We start from the raw sequence: 18,521 nt of genomic DNA, 5'->3' as shown, positions 1-18,521 counted from the left end.
CCTGAAGAAATGGTCAGAAAGGGATGTTACAGAGTTCATGGGGAAATGGAGGGACCTGTACCTGAGGAGGAGTAACCCCAGGCACCAGTACCTGCTAGGGCATGACCAGCTGGAAAACAGCTTGGAGGGAGGGACCTTATGAGCCAACAGTGCTTACTGCAAAGGAGGCTAATGTATTCTGGGAGTGGCACTGTGAGGACGTGTCAACAGGACAATGGAGTTGATTTTTCTTGTCTGCCCAGCACTGGTTAGGCCAAGTCTAGTGTAGCGTGTCCAGTCCTGAGCTCTTAAGTTACAAGGAAGGCTTAATGGAGGAAATCCAATGCAGGGCCACAAAAGCAATTAAGGGAACTGAATATCTTTAATATAGAGAGGCTGAGTGCTGGAGTTTAGTCTGGAGAAGAGAAGGCTCCGGGAAGATCTTACTGGTATATAAGCTCCTGATGAGAGGGAATGAAGATGAGAGCCAGACTTTTCTCAATAGCACTCACAGGCAAGGGGCAAGAGTTGCCAGGAAATTCAATATCAGGATAAGAAAATACTTTTTTACCGGGAGTGTGAACAAACACTGAAACAGCCTATTGCTGTTGTGGAATCTATGTGGAGTACTCAAAACCTAAACGATTCTGTGATTCTGCATGAACGTAAAATTTCCATTGTATGATAACAAGAACAAAACAAACAATTGTGATTACTCTCTCATGAATGCAACTGTTACATCACAAATATAAAAAGGAAGCTTGAGATTTTTTTCAAGCTGTATGAAGAAAAGTATTCAGTAAAAATCTGCACTTTGTGGATTGTTTCCTTAAGAAACAGAGTGAGCACTCAAAATGGAACAATTTGCTGCTATAGCTGTGTTTGTTGAGTGCATTGTTTTAGCAAACAGATAAATCCTAAATTGAAGTTTTAAAAAAATTCATTGTTTTTAAGAGGCTTCTTCCTTTAGTTACTGTAAATTCTAAAAGCATAGGGCTTGAAGGGTGCAGCTGCCAAAACATGTGGATTTATTTATCTTACTGAAGTTCAATGCTGATGTTCGAGATACGATTCCAGTTTTCTAATTTAATTACCAATTTGTTTTTTTACTCCGTTACATTTTTAATGTAATCTTTTAGGAATAGGTAGAAAAGTTTATGTGATTGACAGCATTAGCTTGCATGGACAGTTCAGCTTGGTCTGAGTAGTCACTACCAAGTATTTTTTAATTACCTGGAAATTGCATTTGAAATATGCTTAAGGGCAAATTCTGGCCTGTAAAAGACAGGAATTTGTGAACTGCAGAGAGAAAAGAATCACCTTTCAGTGACTGGAGCTAACAACTCTTTTTTATAATAAGGAAACAATCTATTGCTTCCTGAGTCTGAATTTGGTCCTCTTGAAAAAACAAAAACAAAACAAAACAAAAAAAACATTTGCTGCAGGAAGATGATTTAAGCTTGGCATCAGTGTAATTGGATTAGACCTACTTCTTCTTTGTTTTAAAGTATGCTTTAATCTACACTGACTAGAGTAATGAACCGGCTTCTGTGTTCATATTAATTTTCTGATTTCAGTAATTTCAGATAAGGGTTACGTGCTTTGATCTGGGTGGTGCTGTAATTGGAATTAAGCATTGTACTACTTACTATTTTTATTGTACAAGTCAGCATGAATATGCTTGGAGAATGCCTCAGAGCTCAACTAAACATTCATAATATCCAGTAGCTGCATATCTGATTTGAATCAATTGTTTATTTAGCCATACTCAACAATAAAATGCTAATTACTGATTGAATAGCATACTCAAATGGAGGCCATCCTGTTACCCTCAGGTTATCAGCAGTATTATGCCCTAGGCACAAACTGTTTGCAAATGCACAGATTCTGTGTTCATTTGTTACCCCTGAGGAAGGAGCTAATTCCAAGTGAGATGCAGTGGAATACCTGTGGATGTCAAGGGGGTGATTTCTTGGATCAGAAACGGCTTGTGTATGGCAGCACTAAGCATGTGGAATGGCTGGTCCCTGGTGCATTCTTTTTAGTAAGGAACTTGGTTACTGTCAGGACAAGAAAAACAGAAAATACATACTATGTTGGAGCAGAGGTGAGAGAGCAATATCTGTCCTGGTATCTATAGCAATAATCGCTTCTAAAACTGTAATCACAGCCACGTGGCAGCACTGTGCCTTTTGTACCTCTATTTTTAGTGCTCATAACAAGAGATTAAAGAGCACGATAAAAGCACATGTTTAAAAATAGTAGGCTGTTATAAAATCTGATTTCCTTTTGGAAGACTGCATTTAGTACATGATGAATCCTGCAGGGGAGACATACACATTCCCAGACACTGCTAAGGTTTCAAAACTATTTTAAGAACCTGGTTGTTGTCATAGTAGCAGTAAACCTCTTAATCCCACTTCCTCTGGAGATGAAGCTGTTTTGAACTTAATCTACTTAAAGATTGTCAAGGCTGTTTCTGTGACAGGGATCTAGGAATACAGCACTGACAGAGATGTTGCTTGTTGTCACCAGAAAGTTGAATGTTTTTGTCTATTTTGATAGCATTCAATTATGATCGGCTGAGGGACAGATCTCATTACAAGTTAGTAGGAGGACCATCATCTGGAAAGCTCACCTCCATTTTTAGCAGTGTATTGACACTGTCAATTTGTTGGCATGGTTAAATGAAGCAGTTCCTAAGTCATTTGGGGCAAGAGCATGCCGATGTCATTAATCTCTCATAGTTGAAAAACATCCTTTTTGACGAAGTCCTTTCATCCTGAATGCTTCCATTCCTTAGGGTTCCTGAGGCTTCATAAACAGTGCTGAGTCTTTTTTGAATACTGCTGTAAAGTCTGTCGTCCTTGAAAAGTTAGTGCAGTTAGAAATTCCTTGAAATATTTGGGTAATAAAAACTGATTTATTCTTAAATGTACAACTAGGAGTGATGTGAAGAGAAATGTGTGGAAAACGGGCAAATTCTTCAACTTTATCAGTTTAGCTAGGTAGTGAGAATTTTACATGTCAGATGCAAATAATCATTGTAAAGAATTTTGCATTTGAAAGAAAGATGATGTAAGAGATTGTTTATATGTATCTGGAACATAAAGAGACCTTCCTTCTCACCAGATCAAATTTCTTAATAATTACTGAAAAATGTTCTGCTGCTAATTAATTAAGTGTAGCCTGGCTACAATAGTGGATTACATAACCTCACCTCCTAAAATTAGAAGAACTACACTTGTTCTGTTTGTGCCACTGTTTTACTTCATATGTACCGAATAATGGCAGCATTTGAGGACTTTTGTTTGTTTTCCTGAAGTCTACATGTTCTGACTAGACGGACCCTCAGTCTTTAGGACAAATTACATGGCTGAATAAATAAAAGAATGTTTGTAAGTTTAGTTATTTATTTGCCAATGTAAGATAATAGATATTTTCACCTCTACAAAGTTTCGGTTTTGGGTAATAGATTTTTGCTCCTTCCCCTCCTTTTCAGCAGCCCCTAGTTCATCATAACACGAAAAGATGTAATAGAGAAACCATCAACTGCTACTCAGGTCTTTCTGTCTGTGGATGAATTGCTGGCATTAGAAGGAAGCCAACCAGTTACTATGGACACTCTGCAATACCCTCTTGACTAAAATGCCACTGTAGTTTCATCACTTTGACATAAGCACATACCCATTTTGTGAGTTTTTTGATGCCTGGTGCTGCCACTGAACCATTTGTTCAGGGTGCTTCACTCACTGAGGTACGTGAACCATAATTTGATTCCTTTGCAATCTGACCTCCCCTTGCAGGTGTTGCCTGGCCACCATCCGCACTGAGGGATGAGGAAGATGGTCTTTACTTTTCTTTTCACAGCATTGGCATCAGACACTATGGGGAGGAAGCAGTGACCACTTCCGAACTATGGCACAAACTAAGGAGCATGGCAGGGAGTGAAATCCTCTCAACTGGTCCTGAGTTGTCTCTTGCCCAAATCACCACTTGCAGACTCTACCAGGCCCCATGCGCTCCTCAATCTCTTCTTCCATGCCTGCTTCCCTGGCCTCCTCAGAGCTGGCTGAGCACAGTCACTGGCAGTGTATTCTTTGGTTTGGTCTGTGGACTAGGATACCCAAAAGAGTGACTGGAGATCAGTTTTTGAGAGGTGCTGTGTATGCTTTCATCATGAAGGTCTGAGGCATACAGAGATCAACACTGGCCTCCAGAGAGATGATGCATGCTGAAGATTACAACTGGGTTTCATTTTCTTCTTCATGAATAGAGCTTCTCCAAGCTGCTTGTAAGGCACCATGTCCATATACCCCTCTCCAGTGGCTTTGCAGAATCTGAGCAAGAAGGCTGGCTAGTCACCTGATTAGAAGATTCAAAAGGTGGAATGGAGGATGTCTTCCCAGCAGAACTCTGTATAGTGGCTTTGGAACCTTTCCAATTTGGTGCTCTGAATAAGGTATTTATTTTAAACCAGCTTTTATTTTAAATCATTCTTAACATTTTTAATAATTCAGATTTTATTTGGCCTGAAGATTTCAACATTCTCACTCAATTTGGAACTTTTTACCCCCAAAAACTTAAGTAGATTTTAGGCATGAGACAACATTTTCTTCCTCTCTTAGGGTGATAAAAAGGCTAGTAGAGTATGGATCCCTTCAGTTTATAAGAACAATCTGTCACTGTTACACTACCCAGCTGATTTCTCAGATGTGACAATTTAGGGATAACTCTGCTAAAGGTATCAGTTTTTTACTAAGCCATATGAAGCTAAATTAAACCTTAAATGCTTTGATCTGAGTGGTGATTGAATTGAAGAAGTACCTCTATATTCAGAAAATCTTTTCCATATACACCAATAATATTGAGACATCCTATTTTAATTTTTGTCAAGCATTTTGGTTAGAATTTTGTATGAGTATCATTTTAGTGCAGTATTTTAAACTTAAACTTATAAATCATGTAATTTTACACCAAGCTAAACTCAACCTCTGCCAAGTAGTGTGAGATATGATAGTTGCTAAAGTTAATTTCATGCATTAATATGAGCAGATTTTATCAATAACCTGTAAGCTCCATGGTGGGAGATCATTGTTAGATCAGTCTCATGCAGTGGAGTATTTTGATACTCACAGTGCTTTGCTTTTCTTGGAAACAAATTGAACAGCTAGATACGAATGTCTCCCATTCTCTCAGAGGAATGGTCAGTGCCTCCGGGTGCTACTTGGTCTTTAATGTTGGTTGTTTTTTTTTTTCTTCAAATGGTGTTACTATAATTATAGAGATGAGAGCTCTTTATGCTTAATCTTGTAATGAGTTTGTTTGCGTAATGCATTTACCCAAATGAACTTCCTAGCTGGAGAAGCACAGAGCTTATGCATACTGCACTGGCTGTGAGAGACATTGCTGGGGATAAGCCAGGGATAAATGAAAAAGCTGCATGAGAAAACAGTAGTGAGAGCTCTAACGCTATCACTAGAGCTAGATATGCTGAACGTATTAATACAAATTGTTAAAATATTGATCATTACTAGCTGGGGATGGTAAGCTTAAAACAGCTGCTATGAGACATACATTGCTGTCTCCTGCTGTAGATCTCTGATGAAATTAGAAGCAGATAGCGTATGCCTGAGAAGATGAGGGATTGGTTTGTAGCTGTGCTTTTTATTCCTTGGGATTTATACTGGGTGGTTGTCTGTGTCAGCCCAAGCAGTAATTTAGAAGCCTTTATTGTTGAAGTTAACAGTTTTTTAATTCCCATGTAAAAATCTAGGTTAGTGAATTGTCCTCTTTGTGTTGCTGAGAAAACCCTAGATAGAGAGCAAGACAGGTAACTGATTTATTCCACAAATGTTCCCAGAACCTCTCTGAAATAATCTGGAAACTAGAATGTCTGCAGTCTGCTTTCAAACTGGTATTTAAAGGATATGTTTTTTGTGTCTCCTCCTGAGAGTCTCTCAGAGGTAGGCTCATGATAGAAAGCTGCATTTCTGGCTTGTGTGTGCCTCTGGGTAATAGGAATGATTGATTCTCTTTGCCCCAGAGACTTGTGAGGCAGACACGTGTCTCACATGAACCATGTTCAGTTTGGTGACCTCCTACTCTCACATGCTTCTAGTGCTAAAATCAGCATAGTTGGGTATGGTTTTGCAGACAGATGTGATAGCTTCCAGTCCTTGTGGGAAAGCACCAGAAGTTTCACTTCCACCAGTGCTTTCTACAATTTTCTTGCCATTCACAGTAGTAGGAGTGGGTATTCCCAATAGTTGATCCCTTGTTTTGTTCTTGATTATCTCTGCCTTTCCAGCTTTTTTATACCTCAAATACATGTGCATGTGGGAATGACAGGAATAGGGAAAAACATGCAAGGGAAGACAAAGACAAATAGTTTTTAGGAATGTTGTTTCTAAGTTCAGTAGACTATGCAGTAGTGAGAATTTGAACAGCAAGTTTTCCTGATTTCACATAACTCTGAAATAACTAGACTGGCACAATTTGCCTGAGTGCATAGAAATCACTGGTGTTTTGAGAGTGCTGAATACAGAGTCAGGCCCTTAATAATTACAGAAGCATCCTTCCAGCTGAGGTGTCTTCCCTAGAATATGAAGGGACCAGGGCATAACTGTCCTTGAAATATCTTGCCATTAAGTTTTAGATCCTTTTCGCTAAACCTGCTTCTTAGATTCTACTAATTTTTTGAAATTATCTCTGGTCACTTGTCTCAGTTTCAAAATTATTTTTAAAACCTTATACTAAGATGTCCAGATTGAAAAAATTATTTTCCTTATCCTGCAGGGTGGAGGGAAGGAAATGCTGAGGGTACATCATCCCTCTGTTTTCTATGTAGTAGAGCCTAACAGTGCTTAATTTTCCCCTGCTATCTTATATCATAAATTCCCATCTGCCAGTCTGGTTATTTTCCCTCTGCCTCTAGCTCTGCTGTTTGCTATGTGTCATTGTGCATTGAATTCTTGTGGTTTGAATTGTTTTTCCCAGGTATGCTGCTCTGCATTCTTCCCAGATGAGTCCACTCTTGGTGATTACCTCTGCCTCCAGTTCTTCTACAAGGGTAGAGTCCAGTATTGACAGAAGGTAAAAACAAAAACAAACAAAAAACAAAAACAAAAAAGAAACAACAAAAAAAACCCTACAGCTTGTGTTAGATTTTCATTATTGTTTTTCTCTAGCTTGATTTTTGCATCAATCTGCTATTACAGTTTAAACAAGCACGTTTTTAGTTCCTATGTTTTACTTCATTGAAGATGATTTTGAATCAGACAAACCCTAATAATTCCCATCTTTCTTTGTCAGAAACTTACGTCATATTACTCCTTGTTTTCATGTTACATTGCTGTTTTAGTAGCGTCTCTTACCCAGTTCTCTTGCCAAGATTCTGTCTGTATCCAAGGCAACTTAAATAATTTTGAAAGCAATATAGTGAAAGGCGGCATATCAATTACTAATATCCAAGTGAGTTACCTCTGGCACTCCCTTTATGCATCATTGAAATTCTGTTTGATTTAAAATGCTTAGATGCCTTGTGCACAGTTGTTCAGACAAGGAAGATTCCTCACTAATGAAGACCTGCTGTTTTGTAATACTGCAACGTGTTCCAGCCTATTCCAGTGCCTTCTGCATCACGTGGGATCTGGGCTGACAGCCAGTGCAAATGTTTCTTCAAGGACTTTAGGACATATTCTAATTATGTTTAGATTCTCCCACTCTTTTCATCTGAAGGATGTCACTCTTTCTACTCATTTCAAAGTGCAGTGCAAAATGCTCCATCTGCCAGCAGGAGAGGGGCCCACTGGTGCACTTGTGTGAGAGGCAGTATGATGGCTGGCTTTGTGAGTGACTCTTTAACCTCCAGCTGTGAGAAGTCCTAGGCCTTTGAACACTGTCAGAGCTGGCCAGTGTCCAGCAGTGCTTTCATCCAGTGCTGAAGGAGATGTAAAATTCCCGGAAGAAAAAGCTTCATTTCTGTGAGCCTAGAAAGGGGAGAAGAAGGGAATGAATTGTGAGATGAAGCATCTAAAGCTCTTCATAGTTGAAAAAATGAAATCTTTTGGTTAAAGGTCAAAGTCTGGAGGAAAAAGGTATTTCTAGGAGCTATGCATGTAAAATGTGTATTATCTTTCAATCCAGTATTGGATGTATGTGATGGGGATACAGAATCTTACCTAGTGATCTTTTTTAAGGGAACTGGCTGCAGAACAGTAGGCAGGAATAAAGGTCCTCATGCAATACTGTGCACTTAACTGTAACTCCTTTGAGGTGAGGGCAGATCCATGTCTATGTGTAACGTATGGCAAACAAGACTGCATTTCTACGGGTATGCAGGCTCAGCATGGAGTTCCTGATGTGGGGAGGAAGGAGAGAGATACCCTTGTTTGGCCTTACTTTGCGAGTTATCCAAGGGCAAGCCACTTTTCTTGTCTTTGCTGTGGTCTGTGCCCTCTGACCAGGCAATTGGTGTTTAATTGCATGAGTTTTTTTCTTGGAGAGCCACACACAATAACACCTTTTCAACTGTATTAATTTCTACAAGAAAATATTGTCACATCAGATCTCTGAATGCATAAAACAGCCTGCGTCAAACTTCAGAAAATCAGCCAGACTCTCTCAATCCTTTGTGACTGCTGGGATCATCCTGCTGCCTGGTATGACCCGAGTAATCAGTGTATTGTCAGACTCATGCCTCAGTCCTGAGTCTCACAGGTTCACAGCAGTGTTCAACAACAGTTTGAGACCACTGAGGGTAGCATGTATGTTCAGGAAGAAATTTTTATGGCTATGATTTGGAAGCATCTTGGGAAGCCCTTTAGTGTAGGTCATGTGGTATGTCACCTCTGAACCAGTGTCACAGGTAGAGTTAAGTGACTTCGAGAGAAGTAGAACTAGAGATTATAATCTCTAGCCTTTATGTCATTATCAGAACACAAGCCACTTTCAAGTGGTACATGGTCCAGCTCTTGATGATGACGATGATGGCAACTGATTGTGATAATCAGGTGAATAAAGTTTGTGAATTCCTTCAATAAAAGTTGGTGCACAGGCTGTTGTCGGATTAGTTGCTGGATAGAGCTGCTTCTGGAGGAGGAAAAAAAAAAAAAAGATAAAGGATGATTGTTTTGTACCTTTCATCTGACCCAAACATTAGGATTAGGAGAGAGGCAAAGAAACTGACACTAATTCTCTTCTTTGCCTACACTGGGCTTCTATTGCTGTAAGATTGCTTACCTCAATATATCTAAGATGAAAGACTGGCTCTACTCTTGGGACTGGATTTGCAGGACAGGAGTAGGTGTCTGACTTGAAGACTTTTCTTTGTACTTTAATGAGCTTCCCAAGAGAATTCTTCAGATGAAAGCTGTTTTTCCATGGCAGACTGCATAGAGTCTCATTATTGCTCTGGCTTTTGCTGCACAGCACATATGTAACTGTGGGGTTGTCAGCCCTTCTACAGTGCAATAAAAATAAGTAGATTAACTGAGCAAAGAAGATTAAAGAAACTTTGGGGAAGGAAAGAGAAGGGAGGAGGATGAGCAGAAGGGAGTATAAAAAGGCCACAAGACTGTGAGTGCTAGGCTTCCTGGTGCATGTTACACAGGGTTGCTCTCTTTATCCCTTTTGGGTTTGGGTTAGGACGACTGAATAGAACCGATCCTGACACCATGTCAAAAGAGAAACTAGAGTCACTGGTCAAGAATATGGAGATCATGCTCTCTGAAGTAGAGCAGCTGAAGATCCACTGCACCAAGCAGACAGAGGAGGTAAACCAGGTGGTACAGGAGCTGCGCCGGGAGAACAAGGAGCTGGCAGAGAAGTATGAGCACATCTGTCAGGACCTGAAGGAAGCCAAGGAGGCTATTGCCCAGTTGCAGGACACCAAGTTTGCATTTGAGGCAAAGGAGCGGCAAGCACAGAAGCTCAACCGGCAGCTGTGAAGCAGTATGAAAGAGAAGGAACTTGCTCTAGGAATAGAGAGAAATCTTCAACTGCTGCAACCAAAAATCCCTGGATCAGTATTTTAAAGCAACTCTTTCCCTTCCTCTTCAGACTAAACCTGTGTGCTGGGGAAAAAAAAATTCTTTATGGAGGCAAGATCTCAGATGCAGCTGGAGTTCTGCCCCAGAAGGCTCTTTTGTTAACGACTAAATGCCTCGTTATACTGGGAGGGAAATCTTATTCCAGAATCCCTTGTCAGAAATCTGAGCCACAGGCATACAGCAACAGCTGCCAGGATTTGGGCACCTTCTCATGCCCTGTGGGGGTTGCACAAGGACAGAATCCAGGAAAAGAACTGTCTCTGCCTTGAGCCACTGGAAAGAGTTGTGCTGTGAGACTTCGTGAAGACAGAGGGGAAGGATCATCGTTTTGACAGCCCCTGTTGCTCTGTTTCATTGCTAGCTTTTTTTCTGTGCACAGCCGGACTATGATGCTGTCTTTAGATGAGTGTCAGCTTCCTTGCTGCCTGTCACTGAAGGGCGCCAATGAGAGACAACATTGTGCCTCAAGCTTCCAAGTACTTGCTATCAAGGGCATGTTGGTCCAGAGGATCTTTTAATGCTGTTGCAGTCGATCTTGTTGTCTTATAATTCCAAAGTAAAGAACTAGGAAGGTTTCTGTCTCAATTTCCATTTCAATAGAGTTAAATCTTAATGACTCCATGTTCACCACGCTAGAGTTAAATCTCTGCTGAATATAACACATTTTAACCTAAGAGCATGTTTTGGCACTGAAATTACTTTTCTTAAGCAGAAGTAATGTGTATAAGTGGACTGGAGGTTAGAAGGATAAATGTATGTGGGACATGGGGGTGGGAATTGCTTGTCAGAAGTTTTGCATTCAACTTTTCTTTCTTCTGTCTCTCCTAAATGGCATTTGGTGTAGTCGGTGCCAAGTCCAGCTAAGAGCAGGTGACTTCTGCCTGCACAGTGAATAGCAAGAGATCTCTGAGGGGAGTCTGCAGAGATTACTGAGAAAAAAGCTTGGATGTGTAAACAGAGAAGAGCTGGAATAGTTCCAGGAGAATCTTTCTTCATATTGGCTGTGTTGTTGTCAGCTTCCTTCTTCCCTTCAGAGCTTTGCTGTATTGTTATCACTGCCAGGCAAGCTCTCTCTTCTAACAAGGGCTGAAATTTGTGAGAAGCAGGGATGCTGTTATCTATTTCTGAGGGACTCAGGGTCTGTGTTTTGTCAGGAAAATAGGCACAATGTGCTGGGGTGGGGGAGACTAACCATACAGAGAGCAGGCAGTCATCACCAAGGGGAAAATGAAGCCTGTCTGCTTTGGTTTTTCCAGAGAACTTCAGGCAGGGGCAGAACAGTTTAGCAAGACTTTTTAGGACTCAGTCCAGCACTAGTGAAAATAATTGTAATTTTGTCACTGATTATAAAACACCAAGATCAGGCCTATAATTAGCTAGTTATTGTTCTTTCTCTGCTCTGTCCTCTGCCACTTCAGACTAGGCCTGATCCAAAGCCTTTGAAAATTAAAATCTTCAGATTAATTTGATGGAGCTATGGTCCAGGCCTTCCAAGTAGAGGGCTGTTGTTTGGCAGTCAAAGTACAGGGACATCAATAGGAACAGCTTTGTGAATCACTGTAAATAAGAGCTGTGGCAACATGTTTTATTACATTTGTAATAAATGTGCTCTAAACTTTTATTTTTGCTTTTTTGGGTGGAACAGATTGGAATATCTAGAAATCATTTGGGAGATTGGAGTCTGTTCTTTTTGTTTTCAAATCTAATCTGAACGTAAACGACCAGCCTTGACTCTTTGGTACTTGCTTACCAGTAACAGCTTAGGAAGCAAAAAAATAATCATTGTATTTGTTTGTATAAGAACTAAAACTGTTTTCTCTGGGAATTAATTTTCTAGCCCAAATCTGCTTACCACCTGTGCTTTCTTCTACTTTTTATATATAATTAAAATGTAAAATCAACAATAAAAAGGAAACAAACAGCTGAGGGATCGTCTGTTCTGGATAAGGAATTGCCTTATTTAATGCATATATATGTCATTTCTGAGTGTGTGCACATGCTTGCTAAAAATAATAATTCTACTGTAAATCCTCTGCAGCAAGGAGTGGACTAATGGAGACCCTCCAGATCTCTCTGTGTTCTGAGGTTAATCTTTCTAAATGAGATTCTCTGTGCGGCTGCCAAATTCACCCTACGTAATATTTAAATCCATGATGCAGAAAAAGAAAATGGGATTGAAGGAGCCTTATCTTAAGTTTCTTAATAATTAGTATTCTAAGTGTCTAATTTTAAAGAAGGCTGTGATTCTATGTAAACATTCTAGGATTTGAGATAAGACTTTGGAAAAACTGGACACATTATCCATTGCTAGAAAAAATTAATATAGCTTCCTCTATCTTTCCAATAGATGCAGTTATGTCCTGGTTTAGCTTACACTGGTTAAGCTTGGGAATAGTTGGGCTGGTTTGAAATCAACCTAAGTCCTACTATATGCCAGCTCTCTGTTTTCATATGCAAATATCTGTGTATCCAAGTAAGGTCTTAGCAATGGATCAGTGCCTGTGCTTGGATCCTGAAATGCAGTATTTTGGAGTGTCTTTCAAAACAATGTTTTTCTGGAGTTAGTCACAGCACTTAGAAGTTGTTATTGCTTTTTGAACACCAGCGCTATCAGAGTGTGGTATTATTCTTTAAAGGGCCTAAGGATGAGGAGCTGAAGTGTGTGTGTGTGTGTGTGTGTGTTTGTGTATGTGTGTGTAGCATCATAGTTTGTTCAGAAATTTGGCATGAATAGAAGATGTGAATAGAAGTTTTGCCTGATTTGGATGACAATCAAGATAAATACAAAGTGATAGGCTTACCATTTCCTTCATCTTGGAAAGGGATGATGAGAGGTATCTAATTCTTTGAATACAAAAAGCCAAGTTATTTGAAGTCTGTCTTGGAGAGCACACCACAGTAATTGGCTTAGTTGCCAAGACGAATCTAAGAGAAAGAGACCCAATTAGACCATGTGTCTGTGAGTTGGTCTGTTCTTGGAACAGATTACAGCAAAATATTCATGACTTTTCACCGTTCTGGGCTGTATTAAATGGAAGTGCTCAAGAAGGGAGGCTCGATAGGAATGAAGCTTATACTTTAATTACAGAAAGCCTCTTCTTCTGACACTTAGCATGAGTGTATTTGGGTGAGTGGGAGGGAATTAAATGGTGCCCATGAGCACACAAGCTGATGAATAGGAATCCCTGGCTGTTAGCTCACACTGAACAAGAAACCATGTTGCTGAATTGAAAGCAATAGCTAGATGTATCCTGGGATTTTTAAGTGTATAAACAAAGAGGAGCACAAACTCACTTGGGAGTATTTCCTTACCAAACCTTAGAGCAAGCAAAAGTGGACTGCTGCTGTCTGCTGTGATTAAAAATCACAGGGAAATTTGAAGACAGTATAGAAGCTGACTCTCTCAGAAGTTTAGGTCTGTTCGTGTCCAGTTGCCTGTTTGCAGTTCTCAAAGCCCTGGATTAGGGCATTCAGAGTTGGGAACCAATAACCGTATGAACACTGGAGCCTATTCTTCATATGTCTTATTACAATTTACTCTCATGTACTCTACTGGAACCCAACACTGCCAAACTACAAAAAAATGATCTCTACTAGTAACAGTGCCTATACAGAATATGTACTAGATCAGCTATTCTACAAAGTCTTCAAAGAGTTCCTGGATGAAGAAGGGAGAGAGGAGTGTGTGAGTTATGACAAGAGCACAGTAGACTTTTATAAAGAGATTGTAAAGATTGGCAGCCTTGCAACAGGCTTTCCAGCACAGGAAATCAAACCTCTTTTCCTGAGGGATTAAGAAAGGTTTTAATTCTATATACTGAGAGGCTGTAATTCAGAGGGTTAAATGGCATGCCTAACCTGTGATATTAAGTAGGAGTCTGAGAAGAACTGAGTTATCAGTACTTTATTCAGATCTGAAGAGAAGTTCATATTTAATCAAATTTTATTATCTTGCCTTATCTTTAAAAAGAAAAAAAAATAGTATGTCAAAAAATGTGCAGTTTTCAGACTGCTGCACATCTGCTAGAAGGAATGATGGGCTGTAGTATCCCTGATAGCAGAGGACTTAGTTTGACATCCCAGAGGCCCTTATTTCTTTCCTATGTCATTTCAGTCATCAGCATGCTTACCTGGAGCGTCTGATTACAGTTCAGTGTTAACATGTGCTCAGAAGGATTTGAAGATGTGCCTGAATAATATGTCCTCAAGTACTAGGTTAAAGTATAGAAATGGCTGTTGATTTCCTTTACATAGGCTGCAGTTATCTAAGAAATTGGGCATTAATGTAACTGGAAAAATATTTTGCCCAGCAAGTCATGAGATACCTGAGAATGGAACCTCAATCTCTTGACTTGAGCCCAACATTGTTTCTAGTTGAAGAAATTATGCTGCTTTCAAATGAAATTTTAAAAAAACATAAAAATCCAACAGCTGATACTATGGAAGTGTTAGACTCCTTAACAAGTTAGACTGGAGCTAGATCTGTAAAGTATGCAAATCTTTAGATATTTGAAAACATCCTCTGGCAGTTAGGAATCCTGTTGGCTTGTTTCTGTGAAAGGTACTTCCTGGAGCATAATAAAAGAGAAAGCTGAAGTCTTGCTGCAGACTTCTGTCCATATAACTGTTAAAATCCCAGCATTGCAGCTCCTGTAGAGCTCCTGCTTCTTAGCAAAAGCACTTAATTGATAACTTTAAAAGTGATATCTTGTTCAGCAGTACACATTTAATATGTGCTCACCTCAGTTGTTGATGATCTCATAGGTGATACCTAGATGCCATTGCCTCCAGGCCAGTCACTGGATAGAGCTGATGGCAAGAGTGAAATGCCTCAGCTTCTGAATGTATTCACTCCATAGTGAATTGTAGTTGTCTTATCAAGAGACAAGAATGGTCTTGAATAAGTGGATTTATCATACTTTCACTAAACGGTAGGTGATGAAAATAGTTGCAGCATAAGGATAATGTTATTTCTCACAGAGAAAAGGCACAAACACAAAACATTCTTTAGAACTGCAGGGCAAAGATTTGCTTACTCGTAGTGCATTGTCCTTTTTCTGGCAAGGACTGCCCTTCGTTCTGTATCCCACATTAATAGCTTCTGATTTTTGTCATGTCCCTACTGGAACTAGGCTTAATTTCTTTTGTTAATAAAAGGAGTTTCATCTATGTTTCATGCTGCTTAGTTGTGGTAAAAATCTGATCACTTCTTGGTTTATTTTAACATATTAGCAGGTTATCTATTAAGGCTTTATGGGGTTAAAATAAATCTAGATGTGTTTACACAGCATCTGCTTTAATGCAGTAGGCACAGCTGTTTTTGGATGTATTCTGGCTAAATTCCAACAAGGGCAGTCACATTTTCCCTGTTTCTGGACTCCTTTGTAGCTTAAACTGTCAGCCAAGAACATGAGAACTGCAAGTAGGCTACTAAACCTGGTATTTCCAAAAAAGCATCTATTAAGGGTCCTACTGCTATGAGAAGGAATTTTAAGAATTAGGATTTTTATTAATTCATCTGGAATTGTGTTTCGTTCTATTAGCATTTGAATCTTTAGGATTCAGTTTCAATTCTTTCAAGTGATAGAAGCTAAGAGTGGTTTATTTGTGTAAGACAAAGCAGTCAGGCTTGTATTTGTGGAAGATCAAATATCAAAAAGCTTAGGATAATTGTGACAGCTGGCAGAATGGCAATAGCCAGTGGCCAGTTGAGAGTATGAGGTAAGTAAAGAAAAAGGGCTGAGGTAACATCTTTCTGAAAGAAAGAGAGGCCTGTAGGTTGGCCCCAGAAAAATTTGATTCTAAAGGGGAACAACAATTATCTCTGTATTTTTAATTAGACATTAGCAGTATTCCATTATTGCTTCTTCTGACAAGGGGAACATAGATAGTCATGCATCAGCAGTGGGGTGTGTTGTATCTTAAAAACTCAGAGGTTCTCCTGCTTGTTGGTGGAGGTGGTGACATTTTGTGTTGGTTTTCCTGTTAGTTTATCCTGTAGACTTTGTTTATTAAGTCAGAACTAGCTTGGACAGCAAAGTACAGGATTGTTTTTGCATGTGGAAAAGTTGTGACTTTTATTTGAACTGTCCCACATGGGATAACTGTAGAATTTGAGAACTGTGTACCTTTTGTAGCTAGTTGCCAGACGGGGATTAAAGCAGCTGTAGCCTTTGAAAAAAATTGCTTGCAGTAGTATTTGTGGTTCCGTCACCTGGAGCATTTGTGACATTGTTGGAAGCTTCTGTTTGGAGCTATGTGCTGTCTAGGCTTGTCAACAATTGTCAAGGTTATTGTCTCTTTTTCTCAGGTAAGGCAGTAATGTGGCCAACAAGAGACCAGCAATGCCAGCTCTGGATATTTCATTGCATATCTTGATGTCTTCCTTGTAGATCCAGTACATGGAGTTACCTGAAGGCAGAAAGTTCAGCTTTCCTTTTGAAAGTAGGGTTCTGTTCCTCACAGTTTCAAATGAACTGCTGATGAAAAAGGACTCTCAAAATGAAAAGCAAACAAAAAGAAGAACCCAAACTTAAGTTTTTAAGCTGTTGTCATAATCTTGGAGATGTCTGTCATACTATTTTTAAGTAGGGTGAAAATGCTGGCAGCTGTTATAGTTGCTGATCCAGAATCTATTTTTATAGATCTTTGTATTTCAATATTTTATGCTTAGCAGGGGATAGAATCAATAGAGGGAAAAAGAATCTGTTTTCTAGATAAAACAAGTTGTTATGCAATGACTTCTCCAGTATCCACATGATTAACAACACAAGTTTTCCTTGTAATGCATCCAACTATATTTGTGTTCCTTCAACAGCTTTTCTATTGCTAAACTGTTCCTTCTTGAGAATTTTAAGAGGGTATCTAAATTGCATGACATTTGTTTGAGGCAAAAATAGAGCAACCTGAGCTGCCACTGTATTTGGTTAAATTGATATCTATATCCTAAGTAATAGCATTTTCAAATCTCAGGGATCTAATTAACTCTGCTTACAGCCAGAACTAGCTGATAATTGTATCTAAGTTCAAACTTTCTTTGGTCAAAAAAAAATCTCTGAACTGTGTTTCAAGCTTTAGTTCTAAAGGAAATAATTTTGGTTTAGAGTTAGGAACTTACTAAAAGGAATACCAAAGTGATCTCACTTTTGATATGCTGCCTACAGCTAAAATACAACTACTTATAAAGGGCTCCACCCCTTCAGTAACTTAAGGCATAATTTAGAGCCAACGTGTGTGCTCACACACAGACTACAGGAGCTAGAAACAATTCCAAGTTATGCATGTGCACGTGCATGCTTAGAACTCCAGTTTTCCTAAGCAAAAGAAAACTCTTGTGAAGAAACTTGGAGGCTGAGGGGGTTAAATGAAATCCAACTCCTTTTCCTGTGTTGTAAGGCTTAGTAGCCAAACAGAAGCTGGAGAGAAGAGCGGGTTAGGAGCCACCGTTTGAACCTGAACGATAGTAAAGTGATTTTTGCTGATTGTCTACAGAGTGGCATCAGTGCCTCCAGCTTTTACGCTCACCTTTCATCAGTACACGCAGAAGGTAAGAGTTGTTTCTGTGTCCTGGGCTGTCTCTTTATGTTTCCATCTAGACATCTATTTTCTTTCAATGCTGGTTTTTTTTTGTTTGTTTGTATTAAGTTACCTTTGATTTTCTACTGCTGTTTTTCTTCAGTTCAAAGAACACAGGAGAGAGGAGTTACCACATTGCATGCACTGCAAAATTGGATTTCCTGGTAGGGAAGGAAGAAAATATTTGATGTGGTTGGTGAACATTAATCCCTTTCCCTCACAATTAATTACACTATAACTTAATATAATCAGAACTGTTCCTGACACTGTGAGTGAGGAGAAACAAAAGGGTGGAAGGGTCAGACACACATGCATCACCAGGAAAAAAAACACAGAAACCAAGACACACATAGCAGGGGTACTAACTGGAGAAACATGCTTTTTGCTGGTAGAAATAAAAAACCCTGCCCAGGTGTTAGGACTCTTAAATTTGCTAACTACTATCCCTGGAGTGCTCAGCTGCTTCTATTAATGTTCTAGCAGGGGACGGAGTGTCTCCTGATCAGTCTGCATTGCTTTCAGCTGTGTGAGGCAGGATCCATTTTGGAGTCTGATTCCAACTTGAACAATGGTGCTTGAATCAATAGACCTGCTTGTGAAAGGGGTGGTTTGCAGGATGGGATCTCAACCTAGAGGAGGTCTGATACGTGAGAGAGGCCAAGATGCTGCTTAAGGGAACTGTGCTGGTGAGGAGATGGTAACAGAATGGTGGCAACATGGTAGGGCAGTCTGATGTCTTGTTGTTCCTCGTGGGTGGTTGGATGGAGGAATGTTTGCTTAATAACTAAGTTTCAAAGCTTTGATAAAGTTAACGATCTTGAATGGAGTTCCTACTGTTAGAAATAACTAAGCTTAGTACACGAGATCAAAGAGATTTTAAGTTTCATTAAGTCTGTTTGCAGGGACTCTAAAGAA

At 39.5% G+C, this 18,521-nt stretch overlaps 1 protein-coding gene across 3 annotated transcripts in view; it reads left to right on the top strand.

Annotated features, from left to right (window-relative positions):
- The first annotated feature begins 4,309 nt into the window (after positions 1-4,309).
- The window catches only part of PAPLN (papilin, proteoglycan like sulfated glycoprotein), a 67,005-nt gene continuing 52,793 nt past the window's right edge, over positions 4,310-18,521 (top strand). For 2 of the 3 annotated variants that reach the window (XM_085224865.1, XM_019615592.3), the window contains exon 1: positions 17,243-17,577. The gene's annotated coding sequence lies outside the window, so the exon portion shown is untranslated. Of the gene's footprint in view, positions 4,442-6,978; positions 7,075-17,242; positions 17,578-18,521 lie in introns of those variants that run through there. The other variant, XM_031553555.2, reaches the window with a different exon arrangement.

The sequence above is a fragment of the Meleagris gallopavo genome, chromosome 5 (assembly GCF_905368555.1).
Source record: "Meleagris gallopavo chromosome 5, MGAL_WU_HG_1.1, whole genome shotgun sequence".
Classification (NCBI taxonomy): Eukaryota; Metazoa; Chordata; class Aves; order Galliformes; family Phasianidae; genus Meleagris; species Meleagris gallopavo.
The sequence above is the reverse complement of the archived record's forward strand: the minus strand, read 5'-3'. Positions and strand labels throughout refer to the sequence as shown.